The following is an 18,739-nucleotide window of genomic DNA, read 5'->3' as shown; positions in this document are numbered from 1 at the left end:
TTCAAAATTGCTTAGGTAGAAAAGATGTCCATTCATTTTATTCATTCAGCAAATATTTATGAACTATATACTGTGTACAAGTCAGTGCTCTAGGTGCTTGGGACATGCCAGTAAACGAAACTGATGAAGCTCTCCATCCTGGCAGGGCCTACATTCTACCTACTCCTTTGGTGCCAAATATTTCATTGGTACTTTCACGGGAGAGCAGCAATCATGTGGCTATTCCCTTGCAAATGTTGTGCAGAGGAAAACAGAACTATGAGTAACTTCAGAATTGCCTTCTCATGGTGCCTTTACTAAAAGCACCACCAGTTTTCCTCCAGTGGAACTCCATGCCTTCATCCATTGCAATTCAAAAATAACACAAGAAGTATGAAACAATGGGACTTTGCATTTTCAAACATGGCAGTGGTTATTCTGCTGCTAGCCAGGAAGCAGAAAAGGTGTGGAATCAACTCAGTTTTCCTTCTCCATCTCCCGCTGCTCTGGGGCAAAGGAAGGCAAAGGGACACATTACTGCAAAAAGAGGCTTAGGAAAACTCACGTTTACTCTTCACTCTTTTAGTATAATAACAGATTCTTTTGGCCTTTAAAAATGACTTTGGGGATCATTCTAAATCTTGCCTTCCCTGTCTTTCTTAAGACGGTGTTTTCACATCCCATCGCTTTTTTTCTCACAGCCTGCTTATGGTTCTTAAAATATTTTTAGGATCACTGGGAAGTGTTTAAAGTTTGCATGCGTGTTAGGCAGACAGTCATATTTATTGATGCCTTTTCTGACTTAAAAAAAAAAAAGCCTACATCTAAATTTAGTGAGGAGAAAATATCCCCAGTTGGGCCCTTCCCTAAGAGAGAAAAAAATCTAGTCTCTTAATATCTTAAATATGTCTTCTCAGACGAGAGTTGTCAGTGCAATTTAAAAGAAATAAGATTCAAGTTGCAGTAAAAGTAAAAGAAAAACTTGCAAAATAAAATTGAAAAAACAACAACAACAAACACAAAAACCAAACCAGTAGAATCTACAAATGGTTTCATTCAAAGGGTTGTTTTTAATGTTGCTGTCGTGACAGATTAAGAAGGAGAAACTTGAACCAGACCTTTGACCTGTCACGGGGTCAAAGGTGGCCCCTGTCTGTGTTCGGACTCCTTTGACAACTTCCTGTATAATTTGACTATTATTTGCGTGTCTGGGCACTGTCTGACCTCAGAGTCTGGAAAAATGAGAAAGGCAGCATGGATTTCGATGCCATATGGACTGCAGTGAGGGAGGGCACATTTAATCAAATTTGGGTGGAAACACTGTTTGATCCCAGGTTAGGGAAGACGCATGCCTGGGATTTCCTCCAGGCTGGCAGCGGAAGGGTCAGGCTGACAGGCATGGCCATAATTTAGGGCACATATCCCCTGCCAGACGCTGGTATGGCTGCAACTACAAAATGAATTTGGAAGCAGATCAATTAAGAATGAAAGAAAAAGAGGTGAGGGTGGCATTTTAAATTCCCTGTGGCTTTGCCATGGGAGTCCAGAAAGACTATATTTTAAAAATCCAAATCAATTCTTTCTAACACAGACTCAAATCACAAGAACACGGGGCACTTTGGTCAGAGACGAGGAAATGTTTTTTTAAGCTCCCGGTCTGGTTCAGGCAGAATAACAAGATTGCAGTTTCATATTTTTCTGTGGGGCTCTTCATTCTAGACGAGCATCTATATCCAAAAACTTTACTTACTAAAATACAAAAAATGTGTTTCTCAGTTTGGGGATGTTAATAAAAAACATCTATAACAATTAGTCAGAGCTTCTGAACAGCATGAACTCATTTGCTTGGTTACACCAGGTTGTTAAAATGCTAGCAAAGGAGAACCTTGGTTATTTTTCTTGGCCTATAGACTCTTACTGTGCAAACTGATATATATTCACAGACTTGAGGGGCCCTGGGTTTTAGTAAAGAACATCCTGGGAACCAATGAACTAGTTATTTAGATGGTATGTTTGCACCATCATCTTATTTGACCCTCCCCACAGCCTTGAGATGGATTGTGATCAGGGAGGAGAATCAAGGACCGGGACCAGAAACACTTGTTCTTTGTCAGGTCTGGAGGGAGAGTCTGTGTAGTTGTCAGTAGACATGATGGCGCTTGGGAATCAAGAACCTGGGGAGTAGTTCATAAACAGAATGCTAAGTAAGCGGAACAAAATACAAACAGCCTAAGAAGCTGGAAGAGGAAAGGGAGCAAGGCAAGGTAAACTCAACGTGGGGCTGCAGAGGCAGGGCACCTGCTCACATGGCAAGTGGGAAGGGTCTGATGTGGGCCTTGAACATGTAGGGAAGGCAGAAGAAGGGGAGGTGAGGAAAAAAAGGACCTAACTTCAGAGCTAGAAGAGACCCTTCACATATCATCAAATGCAACTCTTCCCATTTTACAGACAAGGAAACTGAGTGGGAGCACAGATCAAGAACTTCCACCTAACTTACCTGGTTGAAGCTACAGTAGACCTGGATTCCATCCTGCATGATGTGAAAACCCAAGTCCCCTGCATTTGTGTGTTTCGTTTTTTTTTAATTGAGGTATATCACTTATACATAAACACACATAAACAATAAATACATAATAGTTGTGAACTTAAAAAACAAACATATAACATCAAACAAATATTTGTAACATCTCACCCTACCACCAATAACTTGCATTGTTTTTAAATCTTTTTAACCCTGCATTTTTACCTCTCTCCTGACGCTTTTTAGGATGAGGTTGGCAAGAGAAATCATCTAATTTATAAGATGTTTAAAGATACTCAGGTATTAGATAGGTAAGCTAGTTCAGATTTTAGGGAATACCCAAAAGATGAAATGTCAAAAAATCGGGACTTTTGGCTTTATCCTCCCTCTGACAAAGGCTAAAATCTTGGAAAATACTACTTATTTTCCTGATCTAGGAACAAATATTGCAAAACATGTTGGTTTATAAATTTAGAGCACTTTTATGTAAAATTCAGCTTCTGGCTACTTATTTTTACTTTCCTTTTGTCAAAGGGTGGCTCTGTGAAGAAATTACTCACAAACACATCACTTATTGGGCACTTACTCTGGAGTAGCTACTGTTCATTTGTTTATAAATGCATTTGATCTCAAAACTAAAGTTGAAGGTACATATTGGTAACCTAATTTTAGATAAGAAGAAACTGTGGCTCCAAGAATGTAAATGATGAACCAGGGTCACCCCACTTGTAAGCCACAGGATTCCTCCCCAGGGCCACCTCCTGCAAAAGCTCTTGTTCTTTCCACGGCACCCAGCTGGGTCCCACATGGCATCAGCTTTCAGAATAGCGTTGAAAAAAACCCAGTTGTCTCCCCTACGTGAGGGTTGCCTTAATTTTACATTTCTTACTTTTGCTGGATTTTTAGACATTTACTTTTTTCCCCCATGATCAGAGAATTTAATGGGAGTCAGAGTCATAAGGTGCAGGTCAAAGATCGGCCTTGGAACTGGATCACATTGATTCTTCATCCAAAAGTAATGCTAAAGTTTGTTGGGGACCACATCATCTCCAAGGATCTTTCCATTGTAGAGGTGCCCTTTCTCTGCTGGCATTTTCAAGAACATTAGACCCTTAGGGCTGAATACAAAAGATTGCTCACTTTTCCAGGAACATTGAACCTCTGTCTATGTTGTATGCCCGTGGCTGTTTTGTTGTGGTGGTAGAATGGGTGTTTGTCTCGGTTTTAAGAACCACCGCACCCTGTGGCCCTATGGCCCATTCTGAGACAAGCTGTGGGTAATGTCAGCCCCTTATTAAATATCAGGAGCCCTCCATCTGCCTCTGTTGACCGCCAGACAGTCAAGGTCACTGTCACTGGTGCCCTCCTGATTCCAGAGCAGGAGGCAGGAGGGAGGGAGGAAGCTGCCTGTCTACACTGAGCAATGCACAATAGAGTCGCTATTCAGAAAATTTATCTGCAAACTGCACAGTTCAAGGTTTGTAAATCCACCATGCACACCCCCAAAAGTCACGCTTTGTGTTTTATTTTTTCCATGCATCTCATCTTATGGTCAGATTCAGCTCAGAAGTGAGGGCTCACTCTGGGGTCTCTAAAGGCAGAGGAATGTCGCTGCTGACATCTGCAGCCAATTATGGAGGCCTGGGACAGTTGATTCAGCTCTAGGTCTTACCCTTGATTTGACATTATGAGTTCAAATTATTTTAACGAAGAGCTGATTGATTCATTGATTAATAGAGAAAGAGGCATGAAGGTGTTTCCAAGAAAATCATTTCTCTAAAGGAGGATACTAATGAAGTACTAGGGCAAGTGAGAATGTCTTGCACAGCTTTGGCTATCCGCATCCTTGCCAGTGGCTTTGGACTAGTCATGTAGCCACTCTCTGCCTTGGTGAGCATTAAAATAAAAGAAAAAAAAAAAACTCACCACATTATATTTTTGTGAGGATTAAATGAATTGATATATTAGAACAGAGCTTGATCCATGGTAAGTGCACAAGAAACATTGGCTATCATCATCATCATCATCATCATCATCATCATTGCCGTCACTTCATCATCACCATCATCACCATCACCATCAGCATTACCACCATCATCATCATCATTACGATTATTATTTGGTGATTACTTCATCATGATGAACCTCAGTGGTTCAAACTGCAAAATCTGGGTGGATGGAAATTTCTGTTTGTCTTTCAACACAGGAGCAGGATCAGAAGGATTAATTGTCTCCCTAGTTCTTGGCTCACATAGAAATTCCACCTCAGCACAGGGGCTGTTGGGACAAGGACCAAGGGTATCCATAGCCCCGATTCTCAACTGACTATTATCCTAGGTGCCATCCCATAATCAGAAAAAGAAAGAAACAGCAGAAATTAAAAGACAACAAATAAGCACAGCACAATTTACTTTTTGACAATTGAAAATCCTCATTTCAAGTCTGTTTCCTTGGCTCCCTGAGTTCTTTGTCATTATCTTCTGTCAAAGGCATTCAAATAGCATTATTTGCATGGAACCTCACATACCAATGATGTCCTCTATGCCACAAAGTTCCATTACAAGGAAGGGATGATGACTGTGTCACACGGACATGACATTCTTCATGCTGTTAAATTGAAAGTCAAAGCTGGCAGCTCTTAACCAACCTCTCATGTACCCTGAAAATACATCACTTCTGATAGGAAATGAGTATTTTACTTTGCCAACTCCAGGTACATCAAATGGTGCTAACCTGTAGTGTTAAGTTTTCTAAGCACAGGTGGGCTTAGGGAGCCCTCTCTAAGCCAGCAAGGCAAGATAGGTTAATAAACTGTAAATATCCCTCCACAAACACAGCAATGATTTAAGGACAGTATTTCCAAAGATGTCTTCTAAAAGCAATTTCACCTGGAAATGTCTGAAGGAAAATTGAGACATTTTGACTACAAGATATGTATGAATAGGAGGGAGCCATGGACCCAATGGACCTCCCATTGGACAGAACCAGCTTTGGAGGATGGAAAGAAGTGAGGTTCAGGGGCGGAATACTCACTTGCCGGGTAGAGCAAAAGTCAGAAGTTGGTCTGGATAAAGAGTCAGCATATGAGAAATGTGGAGGAGAAGGAGGAAGGGAAGTGGAAGGTGGAATTGCATGTCCCAGGTAGAGAGTGAAGAGAAAACACGCTTATTCAGAGAACCAAATGTGTAATTATTAGGAAGAATCCCAATGCACAGAAAGAGGGAACATGCAAGGGAGGTGCTTCATCTGGTGGGACAGGTAATAAGAGATGACAAAGGTTTGTCAGATCTCCTGATTAGGACAAAGGCTGGAGGGAATTGTTCTCATTACCAGGCTCAGAATGTGCATATTCCATCAGCAAAGCAGAGATGCAAATAAGAGAGAATTATGTTTTGATTAATGTATCTAGAATTTTGCAATCAGAAAATTGAGAAAGAACTGGCAGTAAATAACAAAAGTAACAACAACAACAATAATGACAATAATGATACTAATAATGAAATAGCCCCTTCCACCATATGTTTGGTTTCTGGCTTTTTCTATATGTTCAGTCTAACGCTCTCCCAACTGAGCTATTTCGGCCGCGCTGCTTTTTCTATATGTGGTGGGTTGCTGTCTTCAGGCCTTTCCTCTGGGGCCTTACTTCTCAGTCATGGACCCCAATGAGCTGTATACATTAAGGCTGGATGCTCCTGTCCAGTAGTGATGGCCATCCCTCAGCCTGAGTGTCCTTCTTCCTGTCCAGTCAACTCCAGACTGACTGAGACAAGCCCTGAGAACCTTGCTCCTATCTTCCACTGATGTGGCAAATGTATCCACTGGATTTTGCTCACCCCCATTGCTGGGGGCAGAATCAGGACTCCTACAAAAGACATCTTCAGGTCCTAAACCCCAGTCCTAAGAGTATGGACCCATTTGTAAATAAAACCTTTGAAGATGTTGTTCTTAGGGTGTGGACTCCTTTGTCAACAGGACTTTCAAAGATCCTATTTAGATGAGCCCTAGTTGAGCCAGTGTTGACCTTTATCCATATTACTAGAATCCTGTAAGTAGGGGACGTTCCAGCACAGGCAGTCAGAAAAAGTTGGAAATCAGCAGAAATCAGAAGAGCAGACATGAAGAGAGAGATCAACATGCGACAGAGGGTTCTCAGAACACTGTAGACTTTGGAAGAAAGTAAACCCTGCCAATACCATGATGTTGACCTTCTAGCCTCCAAAGCAATAAATTCCTGTGGTCTAAGCCAACCAGTGTGTGGTATTTGTCATAGAAACTCTGGCAAACTAAGCCATGCATAAAAGGAATGGGAGGAGGTGGGTTCTCACCATCACCCATAGTTCTGTGTTAGGGAATGTCTGGTTACTTCACAAGCCTTTGAGCACCTTCAAGGACTGAGTCTTAGCTGGCTTCCCATTGTTCCTAGCAAGGAGGCACTCCATCATCACCATTATGAAAGCAGCCACTTATACGGTACTTAACAATGAGCCTGGCATTGAGATAGGTGAAGAACTAACTTTATTCCTATTTTACAGTTGAGGGAACTGAGACTCCAAAGTCGACAAAATGATGTACCCTGAGTCACCAGTGAGAAAGTAGCAGAACAAGGATTTCAAACACCTGGCCTTAGAATCATGCTCTAACTATCATGGTTTACTGCCTCTCTTAGTAGGCTATTATAAACTGTTTTTTAAATTGAATGAGGCATGAATGATTCAGTCTTTTGGAGAAGACTGATGAAGAAGCTGCAAAGGCTATTGTCCCTTTGGGTATATTTACCTGGTTCTAGATGAATACAAGAATTCTCATTTTCTTACCTACCAACTCCCTAACCTTTTACAAACAATGCATTCAGTGACACAATGTCATGTGGGGGTGCAGAAATCAAATATTATAATTAAAATTTCCTGGGGGAGACTTACTGCCAAGGATAAGTCTCCATGATGCTCAAGGGACAAAGCATGAAAGTATAGGGTCTGTGAAAGCTCCCTTAACTCTTTTTTTTATTGATACCACTGGAATATAATTGAAACATCCTTCAAAGAAAGCTACCCCAGCCACCCTTCAGCTTTGATATGGCTTTTTAATCAGGAGACATTGTTGCCTCACAATGAGCACAGAAAGCATTTAAAATATTTTGTAGATGGAGTGCATTGCTTTTGACCTCAGTTGGAAGACCACATTAAAAAGAACAGAAAGGCATTCACTTTGAGTCCTCTGGGATTGGAAACATTGAGGACATGTGGAATATGCTAGGGGTTGAATTCATCTGGAGGAAAGGATTAAGCACTGAGTTAGCTGGAAAATGAAAGGTTCAGGTTTGCCTTAAGAGGGAGAGTCTGGCTTCTCAGAACACTGAAGATGCTAAGGAGACTGGGGATGTTGCCTTGGAGTCATCTGCAAAATGATTTTCATTTGAGCACGTCTTACTTCAGGGTTTCCCAAGATTTGTTCAGTGGACTGCTAATCCAGGAGAAGGCTCCCCTTCAAAAAAGCCCCTCTGTCACTTAAGATTAGAAAACATTCCATACCATATCCCCTTCTTGGGACTTACCATGTAGTTGAACACAGCAGAGGCTCTGGGGGAGGGGGATGTCACTTACTTAAGAAATCTCTGTGAGAGTTTGAAAGCTTTTATTTCTGCAGGGTCTTTCAGCAGTCTGCTGGACACAATTTGAGACAAGCTGTCTGACTCATAATGGAAAAGAGTAGAAGAGGTCAGGAGTGGTCTGGAGTGACGCACCTGGCGAGCCCTTGAACCTCTGCCCCCAAGAGCACTGCCTTCACCAAATCCCATTCTCCCCAAGCTCATTCAATTACACAAGTGACCAGGAATAAATCAAATGGAATTAGTTGAGTTTTTGTTTTAATAACAAGACACAGATTATTTGATCTTATTAAAATGCGAGTTGGGAACATTGAAGACAGAGAAATAAGTAACTAGAATACAAAGAAGAATAAAGTAAGGTACTATAGGAGTTTAGTTTGAGAAGTCACAGGGGGAGAAAGCCCCTCTAGGCTGGGAAAGGTTTCTTGGAATGTAGAGCAGATGAAGTACAGATGCAATGTTTTTTGAGTGTGTTTCTTATTTATAATTAAACAATGTTAACAATACACTTTTCCAATTAAAAATATCTACCATTTCACTGTAAAAATAAATAGAAATGGCAAAGGAGAAAGGAGAAAAATATCACCTATCACTCCAGCATTGAAAGACAATTGTGATAACATTCTTTCATATTTTTATCCATTCTTCCACAAACCACAACAGTTTTTATAACACCGCTAATATCATACTGTGGCTGCAACTTTGTCACCTAGTTGTGATTGTTTTGTTTTGTTTTTAGCTTAATCTGGCAAAAGAACCATGAGTTCTTTCAAATATTATCTCCAACTATTGCCTAATATTTTCTAAGTTGGTGGATCATAATAATAGCTGCTACACTATTAATAGATAATTAGGATTTTTTTACTAATTTTATCTTTCTTGATACTTTGCATAATTCTGCTAAGAACATCGTTGTGCACAAATGTTGTTCTATCAGGTCATACTCTTAGGATAGACAAATTGACAACCTCAATGTCTTCATTAGGGAGTGAGGGCATAAAGACACATATCAAGTGTGATTTGACATTTTGATAAGCAAAGAGTTGGGTTCATCAGAGAACCTTTCCATTCCCAAGGCAGCTACACTCACTGAATTTCCATCTTTGTACCCTGCAGGCCTTTATTCAAATCCAGACTGCTACACAATAGTCATCCAATGTTTAGGGAGTTAGGTTGAACTTCAGAATTAAAGCTATGATTTTTGACTTCTTAGTTTAAAAGCACAATTTGGGGTGAGAGTAGAAGACTGGAAAAAGGATGCAGGTAGAAAAAGGCACATCCCTCTCCCACACCCAATGAAAAAATCCCTTTGAGCTAAAGGGAGAGAAAGAGAAAGAAGTAGGTGAGCCAGCTGGAGGAGAATGTTCTGTACCTGAACTCTCGGGGCTACAGTCCTTGCCTCAGAGTGGGCAAAGTCATGGAAATCCTACTTTGAGTGTGAAGGATCCAAGAGTTAGGAGAACTTATACATCACCCATCCCATTTGTAATTCTGAAAACTAAGTCTTGTGGATGCCCTAGCACCTCACAGGGTAAGAACATCAGGAATGGGATGGAGATAGAGGAATATTAGCAGGAAAGGATGTCCCACCCCACACCCCACCCAAGTCACCAGTGAGCCTGAGAAAGTCACTGGATAATAGCTGAACCTTCCATGGCCGACCACAATGGAAAAGAAGACTGCAGAAGGACCAAGGACTGAAAGAGTGAGGTGATAAGTGTGGGTGTACAGAGTGCACAGCAGGCTAGAGGTTGAGGATACCTCTCTGTCAGCAATGGAGATGGACAATCCTGAGGGTGACATGATCCAAAAGCCATGGCAAAGTGTGAAAACTGAACAAGACCAAGAGACAGGCATACTTTCCCCCCCCAGATTCCTGCCACTGACCATATAACAAACCGTTGAGAGTTTTCAATCTACACCAAGGAGATGAAGCAGTCAGAAAACAAAGTAGGTACATATGGACAAGTTCACAGAGTTAGTTCTAATAGGGACTTCGGAGGCTGTCTTTTTAATCTTCTCAATTTGCATATAAGGAAACAGGCTAAGCTACTTGCCAAAACTCTCATGATGAGTATTTTGTGGACCCCAGAAAATTGTGCTCTTAGACTAACCTATTTGTGTGTCTGTAAATGCAGTGTAAATTGGATCTTTTGACTAGATTCCGGTAAGGGAACGTGATTAGATCTTTTGATTAGATCACTTTTGATAGGACTGTGTCAGTGAGCTATGACACAGGTTTAGTTTCTGCCCTCTAACTGGGTCTTATTTAAATTGAGAACACATAGACAGAGACACAGGAAAAAGGAAGCCACCATTTTGACCCTGACTTGTGACAAAAGACTCAAGGACTCCTAGCAGCTGAAGCTGAAGCATAAAGCCCTCAAGAGGCTAGGCCTATGGAACAGATCAAGGCTGAAGAGATAAATCATATGATTGATTTTTCATATGTGGGCTCTGGAAGCTAGTGAGCTTTGATGGAAGGCAGAGACCTTGGCAGAGATCATCTGCCATCTTGTCTTGCTTTGTGGCAGGATGCCAGGATCTCCAGTAGCTGACTTTGGTGAGAAAGCATCTCTGAAGATACCTTGACTTGGACAATTTCACAAGCTCAGAACTAAGATTTCCCCCCTAATAAAATTCCCATTATAAAAGGCAACCTATTTCTTGTATTGTTGCATTGGCAGTATTTGGCAAACTAAGACAAGTAAGAAGAAGGACTGGAAAATCAGATCCTTCAAAAAAGACCACCCTTTCTGCTCTATGGGGACATCCATAGCAATTGATTCACAGCAATGGAGTCCAATGTAAGCAGTGTCTTAAGTGACTCCTGCTCACCAGCAGGGGAATAAACCAGAGAGCAAGAGAAGTAGCAATGTGCTCATGTGCACGGCAGACTTTTAATACCTACAAGTGTGGTGGGTGCCAAGGCTCTGAGCTTATCCTAGCTAGTCATAAGGGGCTCCAATGAAAGAACCAGTTAGACAAGCCACCTCTGTCTGACTTCCCAGAGCCATGAGTACAGCAAGCTCAACAGCGTGAGAACTCCCAACTTCTCGTTTCTACTTATGTAAGTGAGTTGTAGTCATTTCCTTTTCTTGGGGCTTTTAATCTTTAAATTCAATGTAGAGTAGCAGACATATTAAGGATTTTCTAATTCATCAGACTTGGGTTCAATTTCTGTCTTTTCTGCGTTCTAGCTACAAAAATTTGTAGAAGTCATGTAACCTCAGTTTGCTCAGCTTTCACAGCTATAGACATGTGGAAAATTGTGCCCATTTCAAATGGGATATCATGTGTAAAACATGAGACACAGCAAAAGGTCAATTCATGATGAGCAGTTGATACTTTTCATGTATAGCATCTCAATGAATCCTCAAAATTAGTCCAGTAAGTTTTGATATTAATTCTCTAGATCAGGGTATCAAGGCTCATTAACTTGGATAAGATGCTATCAGCTGGTGAACATCATCCAAGCTATAAACTTTTATTTAGTTTGCCTGAGATGGGGCCATCTATGATCAAAGTTCCTTAGTCCACAGGGCACAGTGATTGGTTCAAAATATGGTCAGGGATTTGATTCAGTCCATCTGAGTCTGTTCCATCTGGAGTTGAAGGAAGGTTCTTTAGTGTTTTGGCCATTAACCTGGGATTGTCTATGACTTTGGGCCATGCAGAGTGGCTGATCTGAAGTTCTGAGATGATACAGAGTAGAGAGAAGACACAGTGAGGAGTGCTCCATCTCATGGATCCCTTCATTCCTGAGACCAACTCCACTCCTGTCCCTTTTGTGGTTTGTTACATGACTCAATAACTTCTCTTTTTGCCTTAACAACTTCCAGTTGGGTCTCTGACTCTTGCAACCAAAAGAATTCTGGGGAACACAGAATTTGGGCCCAAAGTCTGACTATGTTCTTTCCACTGCACCAGAAAGAAGACCCAAAGGAGAAGGCAAAGAAGGAAGGAATTGTTTCTCTTTAACTTGTCAAACATCAAATGGGAGTTTCCTTGGGTCTCCAAAAAGGGGAACTAGGTTAGCTTGAGATGGATGCTTGCATTTTCTAAAGAGTGCCCTTTCTAAATCACCTTATTTTGATGTAACTGCAAAAGGCAGTACTATTTTGGGTTCTTGCTATGATAAAACTGAAGCTGTAAGAGGGACTTTCATGAGAGATTGCACCGAAATGTCAACAGATGGCTTGCTAATCATGTTAAAAAATACTCATTTCTTTTAAAAAATGGCATTTCCCCCCAGTAAGTAGATCAGATAGCAATGTTTATGATATAAAACATATTAGTCACAACGTGGTTTAATTACCCTACTTAATCATCAAGGTCATAATGATAATTGTTTCTAAAAATTAACACCTCTTCCTTCAGCAGGAAGCTTATCCAAAATGCATGGTCAGAAACACAGAATCCCTGCACTTCAAAGGGCATGTGCTACCATCCCAAATGGAAACTAGGTACCAATTAAGCATGGTCCCCTTTCTCCACTCCCACCCTGCCCCCTGGTGATAGCCCAACATTGTGAAAGCAATTAACACCACTGAATTGTATACTTGAAAGTAGATAAAATGGGAATTTTTATGTTCTATATATGTTACCACAATAGAAATTAAAACAAAACAAAACAAAACAGAACTGTACAACACAAAGAGTGAACCCTATGCAAACTATGGACTTGACTTAATGATATAATTATAATAATTTTGGTTCATCAGTTGTAACAAAGGTGCCATTTTAATGCAGATTGTTAGTAATAGGGAAAACTGAATGTATGAGGAGGAGGGATATATGGGAACTCAGTAATTTCTGTAAGATTTTTTGGTAAACCTACAACTTCATTAAAAATAAAAAATAAATACTTTCTTAAAAGGATGTAGACATTAAAAGGAAGCACAAGTAGCTAGCAAGCACAGAGATTTTACAAGAATAGTTTGAGGAATGTTGAAACCTTCATTGTTCCATTTTTGCCCAAATTAATAGCCCCAGTTTTGTCTGGCAGTGAAGAAAGAATGGCATCCCAGGAGCCTTCAATCGTGATTCACCATTCCATCTTTTAAAAACATAATTCTTCTTCTCAAGCCTTCTGGTCCCACTCAAACATCAGGGAATCACAGTCACTAGTTCTTGTTCACTACTTGCCCCAACCTGTCCCCAGCTGATGTCAGACCCACCACTTTGGCTTCTCTGTGGACTCTTTTCCAGCTTGTGAACTTGTTGGCTGGCCCCCTTCTCCCCATTCCATCCTTAAACTTCACATGTAGGGTCATCTCATTACTTCTTTCTGCAGGAGAGTCTCCCCTCTCTGTTCAAGTCCTTCAGGACCCCAATCTGGAACTCAGTCCTCTTAGCCAGCATCCATTTTCCATTCCCACTCCATTACCAGGGCTCTTGGGGAGGTGCTTCAAATAACTGTAACTTTGCAAGTCTCATGGAATTTCTAGCATACAAGTTAGTTCCCATATCACATGACTGAAGCTTACTTTTCAAAGTATCCCAAGTTTCATCTGTCAACTATGAAGTCCTTCTGAAATGTATTATGAAATGACTCAAGATACATTATCCTCCATTCTCAAGTCCCACCCAGTATCTTATATTGCATTAACTGTCATTATCTCTTTAGTGTATCTTTCTCACTTTTTAAATTCTAGAAACATATATACAACATAAATACCATTCGGTGGGAGTGATCATATTTGCAATGTTGCAGCACCCTCACCACCTTCCAATACTATCACTTTCCTATCACTATTCTAAACAGAAACATTACACTCATTGCATTAACACTTCATTGTCCCTCTCTCCATTCCTGGTAAACAGTTCTCTACTTTCTGAGTTTACATTTTGTGTGGTATTTTATTTGTAGTTATCATGTAGCTTAAATATCTTAAATCTACAAGAAGCTCATTTGTTTTGATACCAACTTAACAACTTGAATAGCATACATAAACTATGTTTCTATACCCTTATTCCTCCACCTTCATACAGTTTTTCTTACAAATTACATATTTATACATTATGAGTCCATTATGTTTTATGCATTTGACTTTTAGATCCTATAAGAAGTAAAATGTAGGTTAAAAATAATATATATATATATAATAGTATTGATATTTATATTTACCCATGTTATTATCTTCATTGGAGATCTTTATTTCTTCATGTGGCTTTTGTATTGTCCATTGTCCTTTCCTTTCAACTTGTAGAATTCCCTTTAGCATTTCTTGTAGGGCCAGTGTAATGGTGATGAACTCCCTCAGCTTTTATCTGGAATGTCTTAATTCTTTCTTTATTTTTGGAAGACAGTTTTGCTAGGTACAAAATTCTTAGTTGGCAATTTTTGCTTTCAGCACTTAAAATATGTCTTTTCACTACATTCTTTCCTCTATGGTTTCCAATGAGAAATGGGCGCTTAATCATTTTGAGATTCCCTTGTATGAGACACATTGCTTCTCTCTTGCAGCCTTCAGAATTATCTCTTTATCATTGGCATTTGACAATCTGATTAGAACATAGCCCTGTGTAGGTCTATTTGGGTTTATCCTATTTGGAGATCATTGAGTATCTTGGATGCGTATACTTAGGTCTTTTGCTAAATTTAGGAAGTTTTCAGCCATTATTTATTTGAATAGTCTCTCTTCCCCTTTCTCTCTTTCTTCTCCTTTGGGGACTGCCACAATGCGTATATTGGCATGATTGATGATATCCCACAGGTTCCTCAAGCTCTGTTCAATTTTCTTCACTTTCTTCTCTTTCTGCTACTCAGACTGGATGATTTAATTTCTCTCATCTTTAAGTTCACTGATTCTTTCTTCTGCCAGCTCTAATCTGCTAATGAATCCCTCTAAAGAAATTAAAATTTCTGTTATTGTGGCTTCAGATCTGTTCAGTTTCATACTTTCAATTCCTCTATTGCTATTTTCTTTGGGTTCATCTATCATTTGCCTGATTTCCTTTAGTTCTTTGTCCATGTTTTCTTTTACTTATTTGAGCATATTAAGCACCATTTTTTTAAAGTCTTTGTATGGAATGTCCCAGATCTGATCCTCCCCATTGACGTTTTCTAATGATCAAATCATTGCCTGAACCACTCTTCTTTTTTCTTTGTATGTTTTGCAATTTTTTTTGTTGAAACCTGGACAACTTGATATTTGCATGTTATCACTAGAATTTAGACTCCAAGACATCTGTTTCTTAAACTCATATGTGTTATGATAGAGCTTTCCTTGAATGCCAGAAGCTAAAAGAAAAAAAAAAAGAAACAAAAGAAAACTCCATACCCAATCTTTTTGCAAATTGACCTACGCCAGTTTTCCTTTGGGACTTATCTATACAATGAGTTATATGAGGATAGCTCCAGGCCAAATCATAGGGGCATCGCTGATCCTTTCTGCACTTACTACTTGTACTTGAGCATGTGTCCCTAGAAATTCTTCCATTTACACGGCTACATATTTTCCATCTTCCCAAGGAAACAGTCCCAGGTCCTGCAGGGAATGTCTTATGGCCCGCAATCTCCTCCCCCAGGCAGCTACTTGACTACTTTCCCACAGCATTCAGTAGGAGAGCTCTTTGAGCTGCCTTCTACATGCCATGCAAGTTCTGGGACAGCCAATCCCACAGGACTCCACCAGACAGATTGGACCAGACATCCTTGCTACCAGTATGTGCATGAGGGCTCTTCTGCTCTCTCAGGAAGGAGGACCAGGGGTTCTCCCTGGGAGTGCAGTTGGCATGGAACTGAGCTGGTCAGGGGTGGGGGAGGGACTAGCCAGGAGGTCAGGAAACCGGGAGAGCCTACTGCTTTTAAATGGCCTTTTTCTTGATTTGGTGCTTGCTCTGCTACTGAAATATTTCAACAGTTTTCTGGGGAATTTTAGGAAGATGTTTTTGCCAGTTCTTGCAGGTTGTTCAAAACTTCTGTGGGAGAATGGAGTCCTGAAGCACCTCATTCTGCCATTGTGATTAGGGAGGTTCCCTCATTTTAGGACGTAATCAAGTGTGGAAACCACTGTCAAATTGTATACACACACACACATATACATGCTGTTGTAGATGCATTTACTGATTGTTTTACAGATGCATTTACTTTTGCCTTGCAAACACAAGAATTCAACCAATCCTTGTAAATACATACATATATATATATACACATATATGTGTTTGTATATAAATATTATATGTTTACACTTGAACATACTGCATGATCTAGAATGTTTCTGCCAAGGCAGAACTCTATTTTTACTGGGCATCAATGAGGAACTAATGCTCCCTTTTATTACAGATCTGATACTTGGAAAAAAAAATCCACAAAACAGCTTTGATCTTTATATATTTGAATGCTTATTTCTCCTACTTTATCCACCTACTTCTAGGGCTGGGCGCTGAAGACATATTCATGTCCCAACACAACCTCTGGCCCACCCCTTCCTGTCACAATGCTAGGGGAGTTATTACCACCAGCAGCAGGAAGGGATTTCTGGAAGCTAAACTGTTACTACACCAATAGAGCTAGCAACATTTAACTGTACCTGGAAGGGACTATGGATGCACAAGCTCGAGATAAATGTATCTGCAAGTCCACTTCCCTTTCTCTTGGTCTCCCAGCTACTCTGGATACCAAGCATCACCTGATAGAAGGACCATTGTGAAGGAGAGAAAGTCATAGTGGAAAGAGACAGTTAAATTAAGCAAGGTAGATAAAATGTCTTACTAGGGCAGAGTTTCTAAAGATATAAGACTGTGTGAAACACATCCGGACTGGTGCTCCTGTGGCCTGATGTTGCCCATGCACATGGTGAGCTGAACTTAGCCTCCTAGGCTTCAGGGTTAATGCACCTTCCAGGGACCTGGAATTCAGGCATATTGGCTGGGAAAGATAAGCTGAGCCCAGCACATCTCTTGCCTAGGGTTATATAGAACTGGAATTCTGAGGCTGTTGCCAAGAAGCTGCAGGAATCTGAGCTGAAAATCAGGTAGACTCACTCACAAACTGGGAAACTACTGTGGCACATGTTTGAGATAAGAAAAAAAAAAAAAAAGAGTCAAGAAGGAGAGGGAAATTGCAAGAAACAAGTATGTGCCGCAAAGATGGAGAAGAAGGTCGTGAGTGAGATGGAAGGAACTGCCTAGACTTTCCTTGAATCAGCCTTACTTCCAGTCTTTTTGGGAGCCTGTTTGGGGGCTTTTCCTGTATCCCAGGATATATCTTTATTGCTTCACTATAGAATCCATTACTTGAACAAGTTTAGCGCCATATCTGATACCTGCATTCAAATTTTGCATGAAGAAACATAAAGTGCAAGAAAAGGCCCTGTGGCTAGTTGTGGGTGGTGGTGGAATTAAAAAGGAGGGCTTCAGGCGTCAATTCCGGCTGCTCAGTAGCCCCTGTTGTTCTCTGCTGTTCTTACCCTAGTGCGCTGTGGTTGAAATGACTCAGTAAGTGTTTTTTTAGGTAAATGAGGACTTATTCTTAAGTGAAGCAAGAGGTTAGGCAATGGGCTGAAATCTTGGGGAAGATCTACAGTTAATTCATGTCAGCCCAAGTCTAGGGAGGCTCCAGAAAGAAGTTTGTCCTTGGAAACCACAAGCAAATAAGAAATTAAAAAAAACCTCTTCCTTCTCATATTTTATTTCCTTTCTGCTCTTCTTTCTGTTAACAGGCAGTTAGCTTACAATATTTCAGGACTGTTGCTGTTACTTTGAAAGATACAGGCATGAATATGACTTGGAACTTCTTTTCAATTAAAGTATAATCTATGAATGACCTTAAATCCATCCAAACCCTTTCCTCTGCAGGTTCAGCCATCGTGATCATCTTCACAAAGAAGTTTTCATAAATTAATCGCATTTATAGTAACCACAAAGTCTCATTTTTTGTCTGGAGTACCATAACTTTATTATTTCTTTCTTTCAAATTAAGTCTATTTGAAAGACAGACTTATTTTTATAACCTTGCAAAAATGTTCCTGTGAATAAATATTCACACCAAAAATATCTACTCGTACTGGGACAACATATATTTCAACGTGGGTTCAGAATAGATGCTATTGGACAACTAATTAAGTACTGCTTAGCAGTTTTAATGATCATTTCATGGATCTTTCCCCCATCCCCCAAATGGACCACAAAGTCCCCAAGGACAAGCATTATGTTTAAAAACATTACAGTGTTCCACTCTCATTCTTTTTTAGGTGTACCACAAATGGATGTGAATTAATTTCACAATGTTTAGATTATGGAATCACTCCCTTTCCGGAAGTGTAGTCTTCATAAAGATTTATTGAGTACTTTTTACTTTTATAAACCAATTCATAACTTCAATTTGATTTCTGCAAAAGCCCTGCGGGGAATAAAAAATGTTATTATTACTATGACATCTGAAGAAAATGAGGATAAGAGAAGACACAAATTCTACTAGCCACAAAGGCTACACAATGGGGAAATCTCCTGCCACGCATTTTTCCCTTTATCAAACAGATCATGTTGTCTCTGACATCATGACCAGGCATAGAGATGGAGGCCACGGATTGTGTGGATAAGTGAAAGTGAACGATGTCGTGATAATCATTCCAGGACCAGCCTCTGCACCAGACCAGGCACCTGACTCTTCCCCAGCTCCCATCCCT

Source organism: Dasypus novemcinctus, chromosome 3 (genome assembly GCF_030445035.2).
Source record: "Dasypus novemcinctus isolate mDasNov1 chromosome 3, mDasNov1.1.hap2, whole genome shotgun sequence".
Taxonomy (NCBI): Eukaryota; Metazoa; Chordata; class Mammalia; order Cingulata; family Dasypodidae; genus Dasypus; species Dasypus novemcinctus.
The sequence above is the reverse complement of the archived record's forward strand: the minus strand, read 5'-3'. Positions refer to the sequence as shown.